Source organism: Cryptomeria japonica, chromosome 9, assembly GCF_030272615.1.
Source record: "Cryptomeria japonica chromosome 9, Sugi_1.0, whole genome shotgun sequence".
NCBI lineage: Eukaryota > Viridiplantae > Streptophyta > Pinopsida > Cupressales > Cupressaceae > Cryptomeria > Cryptomeria japonica.
Genome location: NC_081413.1, coordinates 466,836,850 through 466,855,608, shown reverse-complemented (window position 1 = coordinate 466,855,608; position 18,759 = coordinate 466,836,850). Strand labels below are relative to the sequence as shown.

The window sequence follows — 18,759 nt, the reverse complement described above, 5'->3', positions numbered from 1 at the left end:
CATTTTCTATATCTAAATAATCCCCCTAGATATCCCAGTTCACCGTGCATTCCAGTCGAACATGCTCTAGAAACTTTATGCACACACCCCTCACCAGATCGAGGGGAGGCATAGGTGGGTATAGCATCAGGTAAGCAGTGTCTTTACAGTGATTATCCACTTCCTCTACCACTTGGATACAATCAGCTCCGGTCCCATATGTAATGTCCCCACTTTAGCAGTTGACCAAGCATATGTGCGTTAGCCTAGCTCTACATGGTCCCGAGGGCTAACGAAGGGTTTAAAGGAATCCTGGAGTGTTTTGGCCTAGTCATTTCTAGTTTAGGCCAAAACGGAGTTGATTTACTTAGTTTCAGGCATACTTACTATTTTTAGTAAGTCAACAGGACACAACAGAGGCTAGTTTTGGTGATTGGATTTGATACTCCTTGGCGAGAGCTTTCCGACGAGTTATCAGTCGCGCTATTTGGAGTCCGATTGCTAGTATATTTTAATGCCTGAAGTGTTATTAAAGTAACATTTAATTTAATTGTAAAATATTAAAGTGTTACTTTAATATTTATTTTATGGGGATGTGTGCAAATCAAAGGGGCATCCAAGGGAGACATAAGTGAATATTTTAATATGTTTTATATTGCACATGTTTTATCCCACATTGCTTAAGTGAGTTGGGTTGACCCTTGGAGAAAGAATAAAAGGAAGCTTTTGTGGCTTCATTTAGCATGTTGAATTTGAGAAGAAATTGATGTGTGAGTTGCAGATCCTTTCTTGGCATTAGAGGACGTCTATCCTCTCGTGTGACATTCTAGACGTCATTCCCTTGGGGTTTGGCCTTTGGAATCCATTGCTTTCAATCATTAACAGGCAGGTTGGGTGCATTCTGGGTGCATTTCCAGCTACAGGCAGCGACACTGTTTGGGTGTATTTCTAGCTACGGGCCGCAACACTATTCACGCGGGCACTATTCACATGGTACTATTCACGTGGGCACTATTCACATGATAATTAGATCTTATCTATCTGTATTGTTCCTTTAATTAGCATTTTATCCTATAGAAATTGCTAACAATCCCAAATCTCTTTCTTATTGAAAATTAGAAACATAAATTAGAATTCAATTTAAAATCAACTTTTTTTATTTCTGCTTTACCATGGCATCCATGGCTGAATGGTTAAAGCACCCAACTCATAATTGGGAAGTCGCGGGTTCAATTCCTGTTGGATGTACTACAATAAAAAGTTATTGTGCTTTGCTCACAATAACTTTTAGATGAAAGAGCAAGGTTATCTCGATTCAATTAAGTGTCGAGATTAGATTATCTACGTCCATGTTTTTGTAATTCTTTTCTATTTAAAATAGAACAGAATTACAAATATTTTATTTATGCACGTTTGAACGACTTTTTCTCATAATGAAAATGTATATTTATGGTACAAAATGAACTTCTAATTTAACGATCAAGTTGATTTTGTAATTAGAAGTTCATCTGATAATTTAAGCCTATTCCCTGCAATTTTAAGAATATGAGGGCAATTCTTACTTTTTTCAGTAAGTAGAAGATTTATAGAAATAAATTTCTAAAATAATGTATCCTGGGCAATTGCAACAATTGGATTCATTACTATTCCCAGTAAAGTAGATGCCATTACACATACAATCATACTAAATTCGATAGAATTTTTTGAGATTGAAGAAGATAATCTATAATTTTGCACGTAGGGAGTTATTTCTTTGTTTCTTTCAGTCATTAATAACTTAATTATTTTCAGATAATAATATATTGAAATAACACTCATAAAGAGCCCTATCGAAACTAATAAATAGGAACCTGCTTGCCATCCACACCAGAATAGATAAAGTTTTCCAAAAAACCTGCTAATGGAGGAATACCTCCTAGAGATAGCAGACATAAAGATAAAGACAAAGCTGAAAAAGGGTCTTTCATATATAATCCTGTGTAATCCTGAATGTTATCTGTCCCTGTACGTAGACTGAATAATACAATACAAGCAAAAGTTCCTAAATTCATAAAAATATAGAGCAGCATATAAGTTATCATACTTGCATATCCATTATTTGAGTCTCTATCAATTATTCCAATAAGGATATATCCAATTTGACCTATCGATGAATATGCAAGCATACGTTTTATGCTTGTTTGAGTAATAGCAATTAAATTTCCTAATATCATGCTAAGAATAGCTAATATTTCCAAAAGAAGATGCCATTCGTTCAATGAGAAATAAAAAATAATATCAAAAATTCTAGTGGCTAAAGCTGAAGCAGCTACTTTTGAAATAACAGAAATAAAAGCAACGACTGGAGTGGGGGAGTTAGAGTCGAAAAGAGGAATTCCCCCTCCTTTCTCTCATTCAGAACCGTGCATGAGACTTTCTTTTCGCACGGCTCCTAAGTGATAAAAAAGATTAGTGGATTCTCTCTTTTTTATTACCTTCCTCGTGTATGTATAAGATTGAATCTATTCAATTGATAGAATAGAATCGCTAATCCCTAACTTTCCGAGGAATCCTTACTCAGTGGTTATTATGGTAAATCCTTTTTTTTTTTAAGTTCAGCAGTTATGAAAGAATTAAAAATAAAAAATAAAACCATCTGATTTAAATCGTTCTGAATAGTCATGCGATGCTCATCTTAGGGTAATCTTTTTGTCGACGGATGCCTTCTTTTTTACACTCGTAGTTTTTGAAGAATGAAAACTTACTATGTAGCATCTACGTAAAGAATAAAAATATTGTACACGTCATTAATCTGATCCTTTGTAAAAACTACCCGTAATAACTAACTTGTAAAAGCTATTTGTTGATTCTGTAAACAAAAAACTTGTCATTTCTATAGAAAAAGTGGAGAAACCTTATAGAGAACCCAAAATTCTTGCGGAATATATTGCTCTACAACTAAAGGAGAGAGTTGAAATAAGAAAAATAATGAAAAAAGCTATTGAACTGGCTGAAAAGGCAGATGTAGAAGGTATTAAAATACAAATTAAAGGGCATCTTAACGGAATTGAGAGAGCCCGAAAAGAATCGGCTATGCAAGGTAGAGTGCCCCTACAGACCCTTCGAGCTAAAATTGATTATTGTTATTATGCGGTTCAAACCGTCTATGGAGTAGTGGGGATCAAAATTTGGATCTTTGTTTAAGATGAGCAATATCTTTCTCTAATCTAACCAATTAGAAATCTTAAATTCTATAACCAAATAAAAAAAATGAAACATCTTGGAGCAGTGCTATGCTTAGTGTGCGACTCGTTGAGATCAAGCTTTTGTTTCTTTTCTAAAATGATAGAAAACCCCAAATAAAAACAAATTGGTCTCTGGTATATTTGTTTTATATTAATTACTAAGATCCAATAAGCTAGTTATTTCAATATAAATAGTTCTATCAAATAAACGAAAGACTTTTTCCCACAAAGAGACAAACCTATATCTCTCGTAAAGATAAAAAGAGTCTTTGCTAATGCAAGAAAAGAAAAAGGGAAGGAAGGAGAAAAAGAAAAAATGAAATATTCTTCCTTACAGTATTGTATGGTTCATAAATCACCCCCAAAGAGCAGTGTGATAAAGCATAAGAATTATCCTGATTATTTATAATCAGTTTATGAGCGAGAAAAAAAGAGCTTTGGATCAATGGAAACTAAGAAAATTGATTCCTGTAATAAATATAAATAAGAGCTCCATTGCAGAGGGTATGCCTAAGCAACCATTTGAAAGCTATGGGAAGGATGGAACCTGTGATTGCATAAGATCATCATATAGAAATCTGAATCATTCATTGGATAGGATGGCGAAATAAACCAATAAAGAATAAATTTCTTTGGAGTCCATAAGTCGACCCCAAATATCTTAGAGTTAATATTCGCCTGTAAGATACTTATTGGGCAGTACTGATATATAATAAAAGAGGTATTTGTATTATCATATTATATATATATATATAATATATATATATGTGTAGTGAGTCAATACAGATTTATTCCTAGGACCTCAATATTTAGAATCCAAATTTGCCATAGATTCTTCACAAGGAGCCGTATGAGAAGAAACTTTCATATTCGGTTCTGAAATAGAGATGGGATTCAAATAGTATTATACAACCATCGACTAGAACCCAAAAAGAACGAAATTTCGTCAACAACATAGGGGAAGAATAAAGGGAATATCTTCTCGGGGTAATCGCATTTGCTTTGGTAAATTCTTCTAGAGGGCCCTGAAGAAAGGCTCGATTATCTACATATTTCATCATGAAAAGTGACGGATTTTTCCCGTAGCATGCCAGCATAAAGTAACCAAAGAAAATGACTTGAAAAGTGAAAGCAAAGAGCTGCCTCCTTTTGTCCAGTTTTAAAGGTGAATCGCCTTCGACACGTAAACAAAAGAGGTTTGTGATTTTGACGAATAAAATTTGCCCTGTGAGCCATCCGGTTGCGGTGCTCATCAGAAATAAAAGGCTTCCACTGTACCTAAATAACATGATGTTGATGAGCCGCGGATAGACGGATTTACCGAAAAGGGCAGTATTCAGCAATTGTAGAGCGACTCCAAGACAAAACTCGATCACCGGATTATTCATCCAAGGGAACAACACATTGGAGAAAAGAATCCTGATAAAAAGAAATAAAAAGACTGGCACAAACATTAGAGTCATCGCGTGAGGTTTCAAAACGAAGCTATAGATAGGGCACAGATAAATGGATGAAAAAATTATAACTTGCCCAAGAAACGAACCGCTAAGAATCAATTTTCCCATAGGAATGCTTTTATCACCATTTGTATCTAAGATCTTATCCTTAATCAACAAGGATTTGAGATAATACATCTGAGCTGGACTGATTGGCAATGTTGATAAAAACCCATAATACACCCCGAAAAGCACAATTGGAATGCTCCTTTGTATCCAAGGCAACAGAAAAGCTACCATTTTTTAAATCCTCCTTATTTCAATATTAGAATTATTACTTTGATCTGGTATCGAAAGTATACAAAAAAGATGCCGAGGTCCACGATAACGAAACATAAAATACTCCTTATTTTAAATAAATAAACATATTGGAAAGAGGAATAGAATATATTTAGAGTTCAAAAACTCTATTTAAAGAAATACAACTTTTTTCCATTTATATTGACTATTCTTAAATAGTAACAATATCTCTATTGGAAAGCTTATATTTCTCAAGCTGTTATATTAAATAAGTCCTCCCTATGATTTAGGGATGAATAGTTCTAACAAGAACGAGTTCTACTCGACATGGGTGTCGAACGTAAAGTATTTGACATGTTTCTTCTTGATTTAAATAAAGCATACTTTCGGTGATATAATTTAATTCGACCCAGCTTGCTTCCTCCTCTTCGGGCCCTTGATATGGCACTTTCGGCACATTTTTTAAACCCATGTTACTTGTTTCTTTTTTTTTGATCTTTTTTAGGCACATATAAAATATTAGTTTATTTTTTATTATCTTAGTTTATTTTTGATTATCGTGCAACAATTTTTTTTATCTTTTTTAGGCACATATAAAATATTAGTTTATTTTTTATTATCGTGCGACAATTCATTTCATCTATATATTATATTAGTTTATTTTTGATTATCGTGCAACAATTTTTTTTATCTTTTTTAGGCACATATAAAATATTAGTTTATTTTTTATTATCGTGCGACAATTCATTTCATCTATATATTATATTAATTTATTTTTGATTATCGTGCAACAATTTTTTTTATCTTTTTTAGGCACATATAAAATATTAGTTTATTTTTTATTATCGTGCGACAATTCATTTCATCTATATATTATATTAGTTTATTTTTGATTATCGTGCAACAATTTTTTTTATCTATATATTATATTAGTTTATTTTTGATTATCGTGCTACAATTTTTTTAATCTTTTTTAGGCACATATAAAATATTAGTTTATTTTTTATTATCGTGCAACAATTCATTTCATCTTTTTTAGGCACATATAAAATATTAGTTTATTTTTTATTATCTTAGTTTATTTTTGATTATCGTGCAACAATTTTTTTTATCTTTTTTAGGCACATATAAAATATTAGTTTATTTTTTATTATCTTAGTTTATTTTTGATTATCGTGCAACAATTCATTTCATTATCGTGCAACAATTCACACTGTCTAACTTATAGCTCCCTTCTTCGTGGACGAAGTCGATTTACGAATTATCTATCATGTATACAATATCTTTCCTATAGAAAGATGTTTATCAATATCCTTTCATTTTGTTTACTAAATGCTTATTTCCATCTCATGCATGTTAGTTATAGCATGAACATGATATTATTTAGATATTACTCAGATATTGAATAATATCTAGCTCATATTATATCCTTTTGATCCACCTTCGCTGAACTATATAACGATATGCGATTATAATATTGTATTGTGAAATATTTGATCCATGAAATAGAATTAGCTTGTTGGATGCCTTGATGGTGAAATGGTAGACACGCGACATTCAAAACGTCGTGCTAAACAGCGTGGAGGTTCGAGTCCTCTTCAAGGCAGACATACTATAATGTCTATTGAATGAGCAATTCAATTGATAGTATAATTATAATATCAACAAATCGTAATATCGACAAATCGAATTGAAATAATATCAATTTTATTTTCTTTTTTGATACGGGCTAAAATACTCAAAATTATTGTTTTCAAAGTCTTGCAAAATCGGGACCGATCGAATTTGAACAAATAATAGGAATCTATAGAATCAAATGAAAGATTATTTCTTCGGAATAAAAAAGAAAGAGTAAACATAGTAGAGAATATTTCATCAAGTTCAAGCCTTTACACCTTTTTTTACATATGCGCCCGAAATATTATCATCTCCTCTATGTACCAAAGAGTCCAGAATTGAACTTCAATTTTCATTTATTTGCCATTCAAATTGAAGCGACACTTCGGGTCAAGAGTTAAATAAGAAAACAATAAATAGAAAATGAGTCCGGATCCAAGCAATTTTCAAGGATTGATCCTTCCTTTTTTTACTCTACTTCTCAGTCGGAACAAACCATCTTTCATCCGAAAGATATTTTCTTTCATGGTTGAAGAATTACACAAAAGATCATTCTATGGATCTCATACCTCGTTCTATAATTCGTACTTTGTTAAGATTTTGGAGAGAGCTAACGAGTCAATCGAGCTTGTTAGCGATTCACGAATTGGAAGTCGCCAAATATAAAACATTCGCTTCTCTACAATATCTTACATGTTTAATAGTATTGCCTTGGGCAATTTCAATTTCATTACAGAACAGTTTAGAATCTTGGGTTACAAATTTGTGGAATACTGGTCAATCAAAATTTTTTTTTGATTATTTACAAGAAGAAAAGGCTATAAGAAAATTTGAAAAAATAGAAGAACTATTCCTGTTAGAAATAATGGTAAAAGATTATTTAGAAACGCCTTCACAAGATATTCGTGTAGAGATGCAGAAAAAGATGATCCAATTGGTCAAAATATATAATCAAGATTGTATCCACATCATCTCACATTTATTAGCAAATCTAATAGGTTTGGTTCTTCTAAGTGTTTGTCTCATTCTGGGTAAGAAGAAACTTGGCATTCTAAATTCTTGGATCCAAGAAGTCTTCTACAGCCTAAGCGATACAATGAAAGCTTTTTCTATTCTTTTAGTAACCGATCTATGTATTGGGTTTCATTAGTTTATTCGGGAATTCCGATCCAAATAAATTGATTGAATGCAATAAGAATTTTTATTCTAAATCGATACTAGAAGGTTTTACAATTGTCTTGGAAGTTTCGTTCGCAATGCGATCAAAACATTTCATAGAAGGAATGAATGGGTGGAATAGTCTCCGATCCATCCATTGCCTATTTCCTCTTATGGAGGATAAGTTACCGCATTCCAATTATATATCAGATATACGAGTGCCCTACTCAATTCATCCGGAAATTTTGGTTCGAATTTTTCGTCGCTGGATTCAAGATGCTCCTTCTTTGCATTTATTACGATCCATTCTCCATGAATGGAAAAATAGTTTTAGTCGAGAAAATTTGCAGAAAGCTCTGATTACACAGATAGAAAATACGAGGTTCTCCCTGTTCCTTTGGAATTCTTATGTGTATGAATGCGAATCGTTTTTAATTCCTCTTATTAAACGATTTTTTAATTCACAATCGTTATTATATGGATCTTTTCCCGATCGAACTCATTTTGATAAAAAGATCAAAGATATTGCTCTATTTCCCCGTAAAATTTCAACAAAAAAGATCTGGTTGTTGAAGGATTCTTTCATCCATTATGTGAGATATGGAGAAAGATCCCTTATGGCTCTAAAGGGTACGCACCTTCAAGTGAAAAAATGTAGATATCATCTGTTTCATTTTTGGCAATACTATTTTCATCTTTGGTTTCAACCGTATAGGATATGCAATCTTTTTTATTTTTAATCTGGGCCCTCCGTCTAATTGATTTTCAAGAGAATTCCTTTTTTTTTCAATTGAATAACCTCCGAGAATATTCCCATATTTTATCATTTTTGAACGGGGGTCATTCAAAAAAGCAAAAATGTGCTTTTTATTTAGTAAAATACCTTGTCCTCTGGGTATTCTAAAAATGAAATCAGGACAAGGAATTCTTCGCTTTCCCCATTGTTTATCACACCATAATGGTACGATGAGTTTATTTTTTTCCTTTTTTACACTCATATGGGTATTTTCAAAAAGAATGGCGGAATAGATAGTGTCTTTATGTTCGTTAGGTATGGTTCGATCAGTTTCGAAATAATTCAAGATTTTTTTTCCTTTTTCAAAACAGTTTGAGTCAACTGATTCGGGTTTCACTTGATCCACCGAATAATTTGAAAGTGATTTATGTTTGTCAAGAAGAAGTTCTGGAATATCCACTTGATCTTGATATGAAGAAAAAGGTACTACAACGGATTCATATATACTTCCCGATAATACCCATAAATGAGTTGTCTCTAATATAAAATTAGACATAGGGATACTCCTGTGCATTTCTCCTGTCAAGTCAGAATATATATGTTTCTTTACTTTTTCTTTAAAGGGGGATCTTTTAGCACGAACCTTGGCATTTACTTGTTCCGATTCGACGAGTTGATTATTCTGAATGAATAGCAAACTTTCTGGCGGAATCGTTAAGTTTTGTACTTCATATTGATTATTGATAGTCACGTCTAAACTATTATGACATATATAAGCAGGATGCCCATGACGGGTACGGGTAGGATAAACCAAATTTTCATTGAATTCAATTTTTCCGGTGAACGAGGCTCGTACATGTTCTGCAATATCACCCGTGAATACTCCACCAGTATGAAAAGTCCTTAGTGTTAGTTGAGTTCCCGGTTCTCCAATTGATTGGCCTGCAATAATGCCAACTGCTTCTCCTAATTCGATTAAGTTGCTATGAGTAGTATTCCGACGATAACATAATTGACAAATCCAATATATACTTTTGCAAGTAAAAGGGGTTCGTATATATATTGGTTGTACTTGGAAATAATATAATTGATTGGCAAGTTTAATTCGAATATCTTCATTGTGCGTGGCAATACATCTCCCATGTATATATACATCGTCTGCTAATACACGACCAATTAGTGTTTGTAGAACAAATTTATTTTTGATTGTTTCTCGATCTTGAATGAGATTTACAAAAAGACCTTGGATAGTACCACAATCTACTTTACGTACAACGAGGTGTTGTACTACTTCAACAAGTCTACGTGTGAGGTATCCAGCATCTGCTGTTCATATAGAAGTATCCACAACTCCTTTACGAGCACCGTAACATGAAATAATATATTCCGTTAAAGAAAGTCCTTCGCAGAAATTCCCTTGAATGGGTAGATCAACAATTTTTCCTCGAGGATCTGACATTAATCCTCTCATACCTACTAATTGGTGAACCTGGGATGTACTTCCTCTATCTCTTGAAAAGGACATCATATGTACTGGATTAAGAGGATCAGTCATCCTAAAATTCGGATTCATTTCTCGTCTCAAATATTCACTGGTAGCATGCCATACCTCAATCAATTGACGTAATTTTTCTACTGCATGTACATTCCCATAATCATGATGTCTTTCTGAAGCAAACCCTCGTTGCTGCGCATCTTGGACTATATCGAGATGGAATCGAATCTTGATGATATAGGATTATTGCTACTATTGAAAATTTGGTATGTCAAAAATATTAAATGGCGTTTATAAGACTCTAGTCAATTTCACTCAATTGTAAAAACAATTTTGTACGAATTTGAAGTGGATGATTTCCTTTTGAGAGAAAATAGATTGTTTTTAGTACAAGAACAAATCTCTTACTTTGAATCGAAGTTAACTCCCCCTATTGGTTTCTTTCATGAATATTTTGAAAAAAGAGAACAGCCGGGACTTCTTTACTTTCGATATTTAGCTGAATTTATTCAGCTAGGCCTAACTCATAGAATAGGCCTAATGAACTCCGAATTAAATTCATTGTTTTTAGCAGAAATGCCGATCTTCGCTGCTTTTTATAAGAAGATTACTTCGATGCCAATTCACTCATCTTTATCTGACCAAGTGAGATTTTACCCACTCTACCCAGTACCGTCCCTTTTGAATTGAATTTTGCTGATAGGGCCTAAGGAAACTGGACGATTGTACTTGGCTAAAAGTTTAGCAGCAGATTCTTATTTACCTTTAATAAGAATATCTCCTAAATCATCTCTTTCTAGAGAAGCTCTTAATTGGAAAAATCCTTCAATTTCGATTTGAAGCCAGGCATAACAAACCTAGAACAATTAAAGCTCTAATCGTTATTTTTGTTTATTGGTGATATATAATGCTTTTTCAAGTGTTAAATAAAATGCAAAAGACATTCTGTAAATAATGTATTGTATCCAATTCGAATTATGTTGGATTCGTTAGAATAGCTTCCGTTGAGTCTCTACACCTATCCCTTTCTCGGAAAGGAAACTATTGTCTCTATAAATAGGATTTGGCTCAGGATTCCCCATTCAAAATATCCCAGGGTTCCCTGGATTTGGATGCTATCACTTGGTAAGTTTCCATACCAAGGCTCAAAAAATTTAAGTCCGTAGCTTCTACCGATTCCGCCATATCCCCTTCTTGTAGAACGAAATAATAAAACAATAATTGCATCTCAATTATTTCATTTGCATTCGCATTATATTCTTTCTGCATTTTTTATACAATGTTCTTATCTGTATCCCCATCGTACACCACAAAAATATCCCTTTCTATATTTAGATCTTATTGAAATCATATTTCCGTTCTATAAGTATAGTCTATGAAAGGATGAGAAATCAAAAAAGAATTTTTTTTCTTCTTATTTCTTTTTTCAATAATACTGTTCCACTTGGGATGGAAGGATTCGAACCTTCGGAATAACAGGACCAAAACCTGCTGCCTTACCGCTTGGCCACGCCCCATTGTTGCTTTATTTTAATGAATTAATATCAATTGACGCAATGTTTCATTTTAATTAATTCTTATCTAGTGCTATGCAATTATGCATAGAAAAACCGGAGGGATCATTTCTTCAGATCTATATTTATAGGGGAACCTAAAAAGAAACAAGAATATACATTCATTGGTCATTCTCTATCAGAATGGTTAAAATATTCTATGAAGAAATTATCCCTTCCAACTCGAAGACTAAAAGTCTAATCTTGCCGAAGAAATTCGATTGATTGGCCAAATACTTTTGGATCTTTACATCATTTTTATTCATCGGAGAATCAAAATGCTAGTTATCCTCAACCTCCATATTTGTCTAGATGATGCCGCTTTTCATTTGAATAATCCCTTTTTTGCCAAATTGCCTGGAGCTTATGCGATTTTCGATCCAATTGTTAATGTAATGCCAATTATCCCTATGTTCTTTTTTTTATTAGCCTTTGCTTGGCAAGCTGCCGTAAGTTTTCGATAACGAAAATCTTACAAAAAGTTTTTTGTATTCACTTGATACGGAAACAATTTTAGTGTTTCAATAGTTACGTTCTAACTATTTCTATTGGATCATTTTCATTAACCAAATTGGTGTAAAACTATTTTTCCTTGTTCTGATGTTTATTTTGTGATACATCAATTGTTCTCAACAAATCAAAATACCTTGGATTAGTCAATATCAACTGCATCACAGTTGGAATTTGGGTTATTAGGTATTGATTAGAATATGTTATTTTATTAATAGAGGGGCATATCTTTGATATTTATTTAAAGAACGAGTAAGGATGAGAATTTATCTATGTATTCCAATGTATTTGCTTTGTAAAAAAAAAATCTCAATGAATTTTGATTAGAGAGTTTTAAAGGATTCAACCAATTGTCTCGATCATCGAATATTGCCGAAAGACCCGCGTTATTCAATAATTCCATGTAATTTTTTCCATTATCGAATACATCAATAATCGATTCAATTATCGGTTTCTCATTCAAACCTAATGGTGATATTGTTTGTTCATCGATCAAGGATTCAAGATTAGGAATTGATTTAGATTTTTTTTCATTTTCAATCGGATTGATATTAATCTCGTCCGAGATAATCTTATAAATTTTATTATCAAAAATTTTATTGGGATTTCCAAACCAACCCCAATGTTGAGTAGTCCATATGCGCCTGAAATATTATCATCTCCTATATGTTTTAAAGGAAGCTCTTGATTGATTGTAATACTTATAATAAATAATCCTGATAATCTTATAAATTTTATTATCAAAAATTTTATTGGGATTTCCAAACCAACCCCAATGTTGAGTAGTCCATAATTCAATTGGATCGAACACTCTATTTTTTAAATTGTTTTGTTTGGAAATGGACAAAACATATTCTAATCTTTTTTGAAATATTTCGATCTGAATGGACAATACAAAAGCGTTCAAATTCCGGATTTGATTTTCAACAGTTCGAAAAATAGAGCGATTGAACCATTCTTTCTGACATTTTCTCCAACTTGATGAATGCTGGGTAATTGTATCTTGCGTTACATTATTCAATTTTATCCAATTTGTTCGAATTGGATCTTTTAAATTGCGACTTAATGTTTTGATTAAATAGATTCTATTTAATATTTTTCGTAATTCAAAATTGAATTCCAAATAGTATTTATTCCATACTTTTTGTAATTCCAAATAGTATTTATTCCATACTTTTTGTAATTTCAAATAGTATTTATTCCATACTTTTGTCAATTGAAAAGAATATCTATTGAATGTTTTAACGATTTCAATATAGAATCTTTTCAATACTTTTTTCCATTCCAAATAATAATTCTGGAACGATTTTGAAAAAGCATACTCATCCAGTACAGTTTCGGATTCTAAATCGTCCAATGCAGTTTCAGATTCTAAATCGTCCAATACAGAATCTGATTTTAAAGAATACTTAGAGTATTCATTAAATACTTTTGATAAAAAGACTTTCTTCAACAAATGGAATCTCTTAAACGTTTTTTCAAAATGCTCGTCAATTTGAATCTTGTATTTATTCAATATTAGTTGAATGAAAATTTCGATGTTATCATCCTTTGCTATTTGATTTGTATCAACATTGGGGTTGGTTTGGAAATCCCAATAAAATTTTTGATAATAAAATTTATAAGATTATCTCGGACGAGATTAATATCAATCCGATTGAAAATGAAAAAAAATCTAAATCAATTCCTAATCTTGAATTCTTGATCGATGAACAAACAATATCACCATTAGGTTTGAATGAGAAACCGATAATTGAATCGATTATTGATGTATTCGATAATGGAAAAAATTACATGGAATTATTTAATAACGCGGGTCTTTCGGCAATATTCGATGATCGAGACAATTGGTTGAATCCTTTAAAACTCTCTAATCAAAATTCATTGAGAGCTTCTTTTTACAAAGCAAATACATTTGAATTTTTAGATTATTTACACCGTCCTCGTTTAAATTATAAAAAAAGATTAGCTTCTTACATGGAGAGGATTCATATCAAAAATAAGAATGTAACATATGGACAATTATTAAATTTAGCTCCCAATTTAGTTCTGATTCATAACAATCTGTTTTCTTTGTGTATTGGTGAGATGAGAGCTGTGTACTCAGAGAAAGAAACTATCTCACTCATAAAGTCACAAGTAAATCGATTATTGGATCAATATTTACGTGACCAAGCGCTAATCCATGATTTGCATAAATCGTCTAATTTACTTAATAAATTGAACTCTATTATTCATAGTAATATAGATTTTGTATCGATTGAAGATATTTATAAAACTCCTTTAATAAACCCACAAATTGTCAATTTTGACAAAAACTCTTGCTATCCTTTTTTAAATAGTTCAGATTCAGAAGAAAACACCTGTAACCAATATTTTAAAAACAGTTTTAGTTCCAACATAGATCTTATTCAAACTTCTTACCAAGATGATCTACTGTCCGAAATATCTTTGCGAATGAATCAATTTGCAGAAAAAGAAAAATATAGTTCAACAGAAAGTTTGAACCACATAATGGAAGACAAAACCATAGGTGACTTTTTCAATAAAGAAAAAATAAAGTTTCTCTTTTCAGAACTAAAGTTCTTAGTTTCTTTTAAGACCCTTCAAATAAATATCCTTTTTGAGAAATGGGGTCTGTTTCAAACATATAGGGCATGGTTATGGCTTTTTACTTCCATAGGTTGGAAATATACTAAAAATATGTTTTTAGCTACTTTTCCGGAAATACCAATAAATAGTAGTGATCAGTTGGTATCAATCCTGCACAATATTAGGCAAAATTCGGATCACAATTTGGATATTTTGACACAAATTTTTTTGTATTTTTTGACACAATGCAAATCTTCTTATAATTTTTGATAAATTTTGATATTTTGAAGTAAAAGAAAAGTAATATAATATAAGAAATATATATATATTTCTTATATTATAATAATTCTAAATTGGATGCCAAAATTCCTTTTAGAATTCATATCGTGATATATAATAGGAATTAGCCCTGTTTTTGTTTATGCCTCGGATTGTAACAACTTACAAGAAGGCGTTTCCGTCTACAAATTAGGCGGCACTTTTCGCAAATTTTGCGAACAGAAGCACGGATTTTCATATTTGTGGTCCTTTATTTAATGCTAAAATCTTTTTCTTTTTTGTTTATAGAGTTAATGGGCCTCAATATTGATCAGTAGCAGATATAAAGTCATCATCATCATTTCGTTTGACGGGATGTCTATATATTATACGTCCTTTGCTTAAATCGTAAAGAGGTAATTCAACTATCACTCTATCTCCCGGTACTACTCGTATTGTTCGATATCTAATTTTAGCTGATACAACCGTTAAAACATCTATATCGTTATCTAGATGGACTAAGAACATACCATTAGGATATGCTATCGTAACTACACCCTCAACAGTGACAAAATTCTTTTTGGTACTCATTTTAACTAGACTCCTAGTTTTTTTACAGTGATTAAAAAAGGAGGAATAGTTATTAACTATGACATTCATAGTTATTAACTATGAAATTGATTTCTAAAAGAGAGGAATCATTTAATTATAAAAAAAAGAAAAAAGACATTTTAATAGAATTTTAATTGAAAAATAAACATGAATAGCTTTTTTTTGTAAGCTATTACTACTCAATAATATTCATTGAATTATAATGAATTCCTTTTTTGTCAGCCAAAATTCTGACACTGAACACTCAATAATGAGTCATTATTGACTCCTATCATCAATAATATCTTTTGTCAATATTATTGATAGCATTCCAATTATTGGAAGCAAAAATGCAATTCAGGCATTTACTTTTTGTTTTGGAGTTACCATAAAATACATAATAATTCCCCTCCTATTTTTTTTTGTCGAGCTTCTCGATCAGTCATTATTCCTTGTGAAGTAGAAAGGATTGCAATCCCCATTCCACCTAAAACTTTAGGGATCTCTCGAGAATTAGAATAGATTCTCAGACCAGGTTTGCTAATATGCTTTGAAGCGGTTATATATCTCTTTTGCGTCCTTCCCCTAGATTTTGAAGTTAAAACAAAAAAAGATTTTTTACCTTCTCGATGTTTCCTAACATCCTCTATAAAACCTTCTCGTAGAAGAATCCTTGTGATGTTCTCGGTAATAATAGTAGCTGCTACTCGAACTATTTTTTTTTTACCATATCAGCATTTCTTATATAAGTCATTAGATTAGCAATAGTATCATTACCCATGGCGAACTAATTCTTAAGAATTTACAAGCTCAATATAAAGGCATGTTTATCTTTTTTTAAGGAATATGCTTGACATTACTTCTACATAATTTATCAGTATTTATAATACTTCAGGAGCCAATGAGATTATTTTGGTGAAATTCAATTCTCTTAATTTCTTAGTAACTGAACCAAAAACTCGAGTTCCTCTTGGATTTCCTTTCTGATCAATGACAACTGCTGCATTGTCATCAGATCGTATTATCATTCCATCACTACGTTTAAGTTCTTTACACATACGTATAACTACGGCTCTAACTACCTCTGATTCTTCCAGAGGCATATTAGGTGCTGCTTCTTTAATTATAGCGATGATAATATCGCCGATATTAGCAGTGTTACGATTACCTGCTCCTAGCACTCGAATACACATTAATTTTCGGGCTCCACTGTTGTCTGCTACATTCAAGTAAGTTTGGGACTGAATCATGTTTCCTCCAAAAGAATTGTTAACTCGGCAGAAAAAAAGTATTTCTTATCAATTCAATAATCTTTTTCTGCCAGAAATATCTCTTTGGTTCGGCATTATTTATGCAAACTAGTAATAAATTTAGTATGTATAGGCATTTTATACGGAACGATTTGAAAAGCTGCTCTAGCTATAGTCTCTGATACTCCACTTATTTCATAAAGTATTCGACCTGGTTTGACCACGAATACCCAATATTCTGGAGATCCCTTGGCTTTCCCCGAACCCATACGTATTTCTGCAAGTCTCGTTCTAATAGGTTTGTCGGGAAATATACGTATCCATATTTTTACGCCGCGACGGGCATAGTGAGTAATTGCTCGTTGTCCTGCTTCTATCTGCCCAGATGTGATCCAAACAGGTTCCAATGCCCGAAGAGCAAATCTACCAAAACAAATGCGATTACCCCGAGAAGATATTCCCTTTATTCTTCCCCTATGTTGGTGACGAAATTTCGTTCTTTTTGGGTTCTAGTCGATGGTTGTATAATACTATTTGAATCCCATCTCTATTTCAGAACCGGATATGAAAGTTTCTTCTCATACAGCTCCTTGTGAAGAATCTATGGCAAATTTGGATTCTAAATATTGAGGTCCTAGGAATAAATCTGTATTGACTCATTACACATATATATTATATATATATATAATATGATAATACAAATACCTCTTTTATTATATATCGGTACTGCCCAATAAGTATCTTACATGCGAATATTAACTCTAAGATATTTGGGGTCGACTTATGGACTCCAAAGAAATTTATTCTTTATTTGTTTATTTTGCCATCGTATCCAATGAATGATTCAGATTTCTATATGATGATCTTATGCAATCACAGGTTCCATCGTTCCCATAGCTTTCAAATGGCTGCTTAGGCATACCCTCTGCAATGGAGCTCTTATTTATATTTATTACAGGAATCAATTTTCTTAGTTTCCATTGATCCGAAGCTCTTTTTTTCTTGCTCATAAACTGATTATAAATAATCAATAGATAAAAAATATTGTTGCACGATAATCAAAAATAAACTAATATAATATATAGATGAAATGAATTGTCGCACGATAATAAAAAATAAACTAATATTTTATATGTGCCTAAAAAAGATAAAAAAAATTGTTGCACGATAAAAATCCTATTTTATTTTTGGTATGTTTGGTTTCGTATAATAGATACCTATCTATTTTTTGCCCTTTTAAAAAAAGTATCCACAAAAAATCTTCCTCTCTTCTGTAGGTATTATTATTAATGTTTAAATATTGCATTGTTTACTAATTAAACTCTCTCTCTGTAAACAGGGGAGACAAATCGTCTTCGCCTCTATCTATTCTATAAATAACAAGAACTTTTTTTGTACAAATTAATTGCACAAAGTTAGTTGAATAAGTTGCATTAATTGCATCTTTCTTATTATAATTCAATTTGATTAGTAATAATCACATTCTATCGTTTACAAAATTACATTATATTATTTACAATACAAAAAAACTCTGAAAAAACATGAGAACCCGTGGTCTACGGACCCTATTGGAAAGAACCGAGAAATAGTTTGGTTCTTTAGTGTTCAGTCGAAATTTAAAGATAACATGATGGAAATATTCGTTCCATGGAACGAATCCAATTTGGTGAGATTGCTAAGTCAAATATTTTCTGGTCGAGAAAGTGTTGTTAAGCTTTTTGACTTTCGGATTCTTAGTACATTACTTATACGGGATATACGTATATTTATTTTAAAAGGGCAAGCAATAAAAGCTGTAATGATAATAGCATTACCATTACTTTTCTATTTTTTAAATACTCGAGCTTTAATTGAAAGAGACAAATCATCATATAATTTGATGAAGATATTTCCATCTGTACAACATTTTGGGGCTAGAAAGAAAAATTTGTTGCTTGTTCCGCATCTTTTTATGTAATTGCTGGAAAAAACAAGCCCACCAAAGGGACTAAAAAAGAGGGTAAGCTGTCGATTATCATATCAAAAGTATATTAAATAGTCTTTTTTTTCTATTACAAAGA

General features: G+C 31.9%; 1 protein-coding gene and 1 non-coding gene across 4 annotated transcripts in view; both read left to right on the top strand.

The window, feature by feature from the left end:
• LOC131075920 (uncharacterized protein YKR070W) overlaps window positions 1–18,759 on the top strand; it is a 317,903-nt gene that overhangs the window by 90,019 nt on the left and 209,125 nt on the right. The gene's annotated exons all lie outside the window — the stretch shown is intronic.
• TRNAM-CAU (transfer RNA methionine (anticodon CAU)) lies at window positions 1,155–1,227 on the top strand. Its single transcript has one exon. It is a non-coding gene; the product is annotated as a tRNA-Met (tRNA).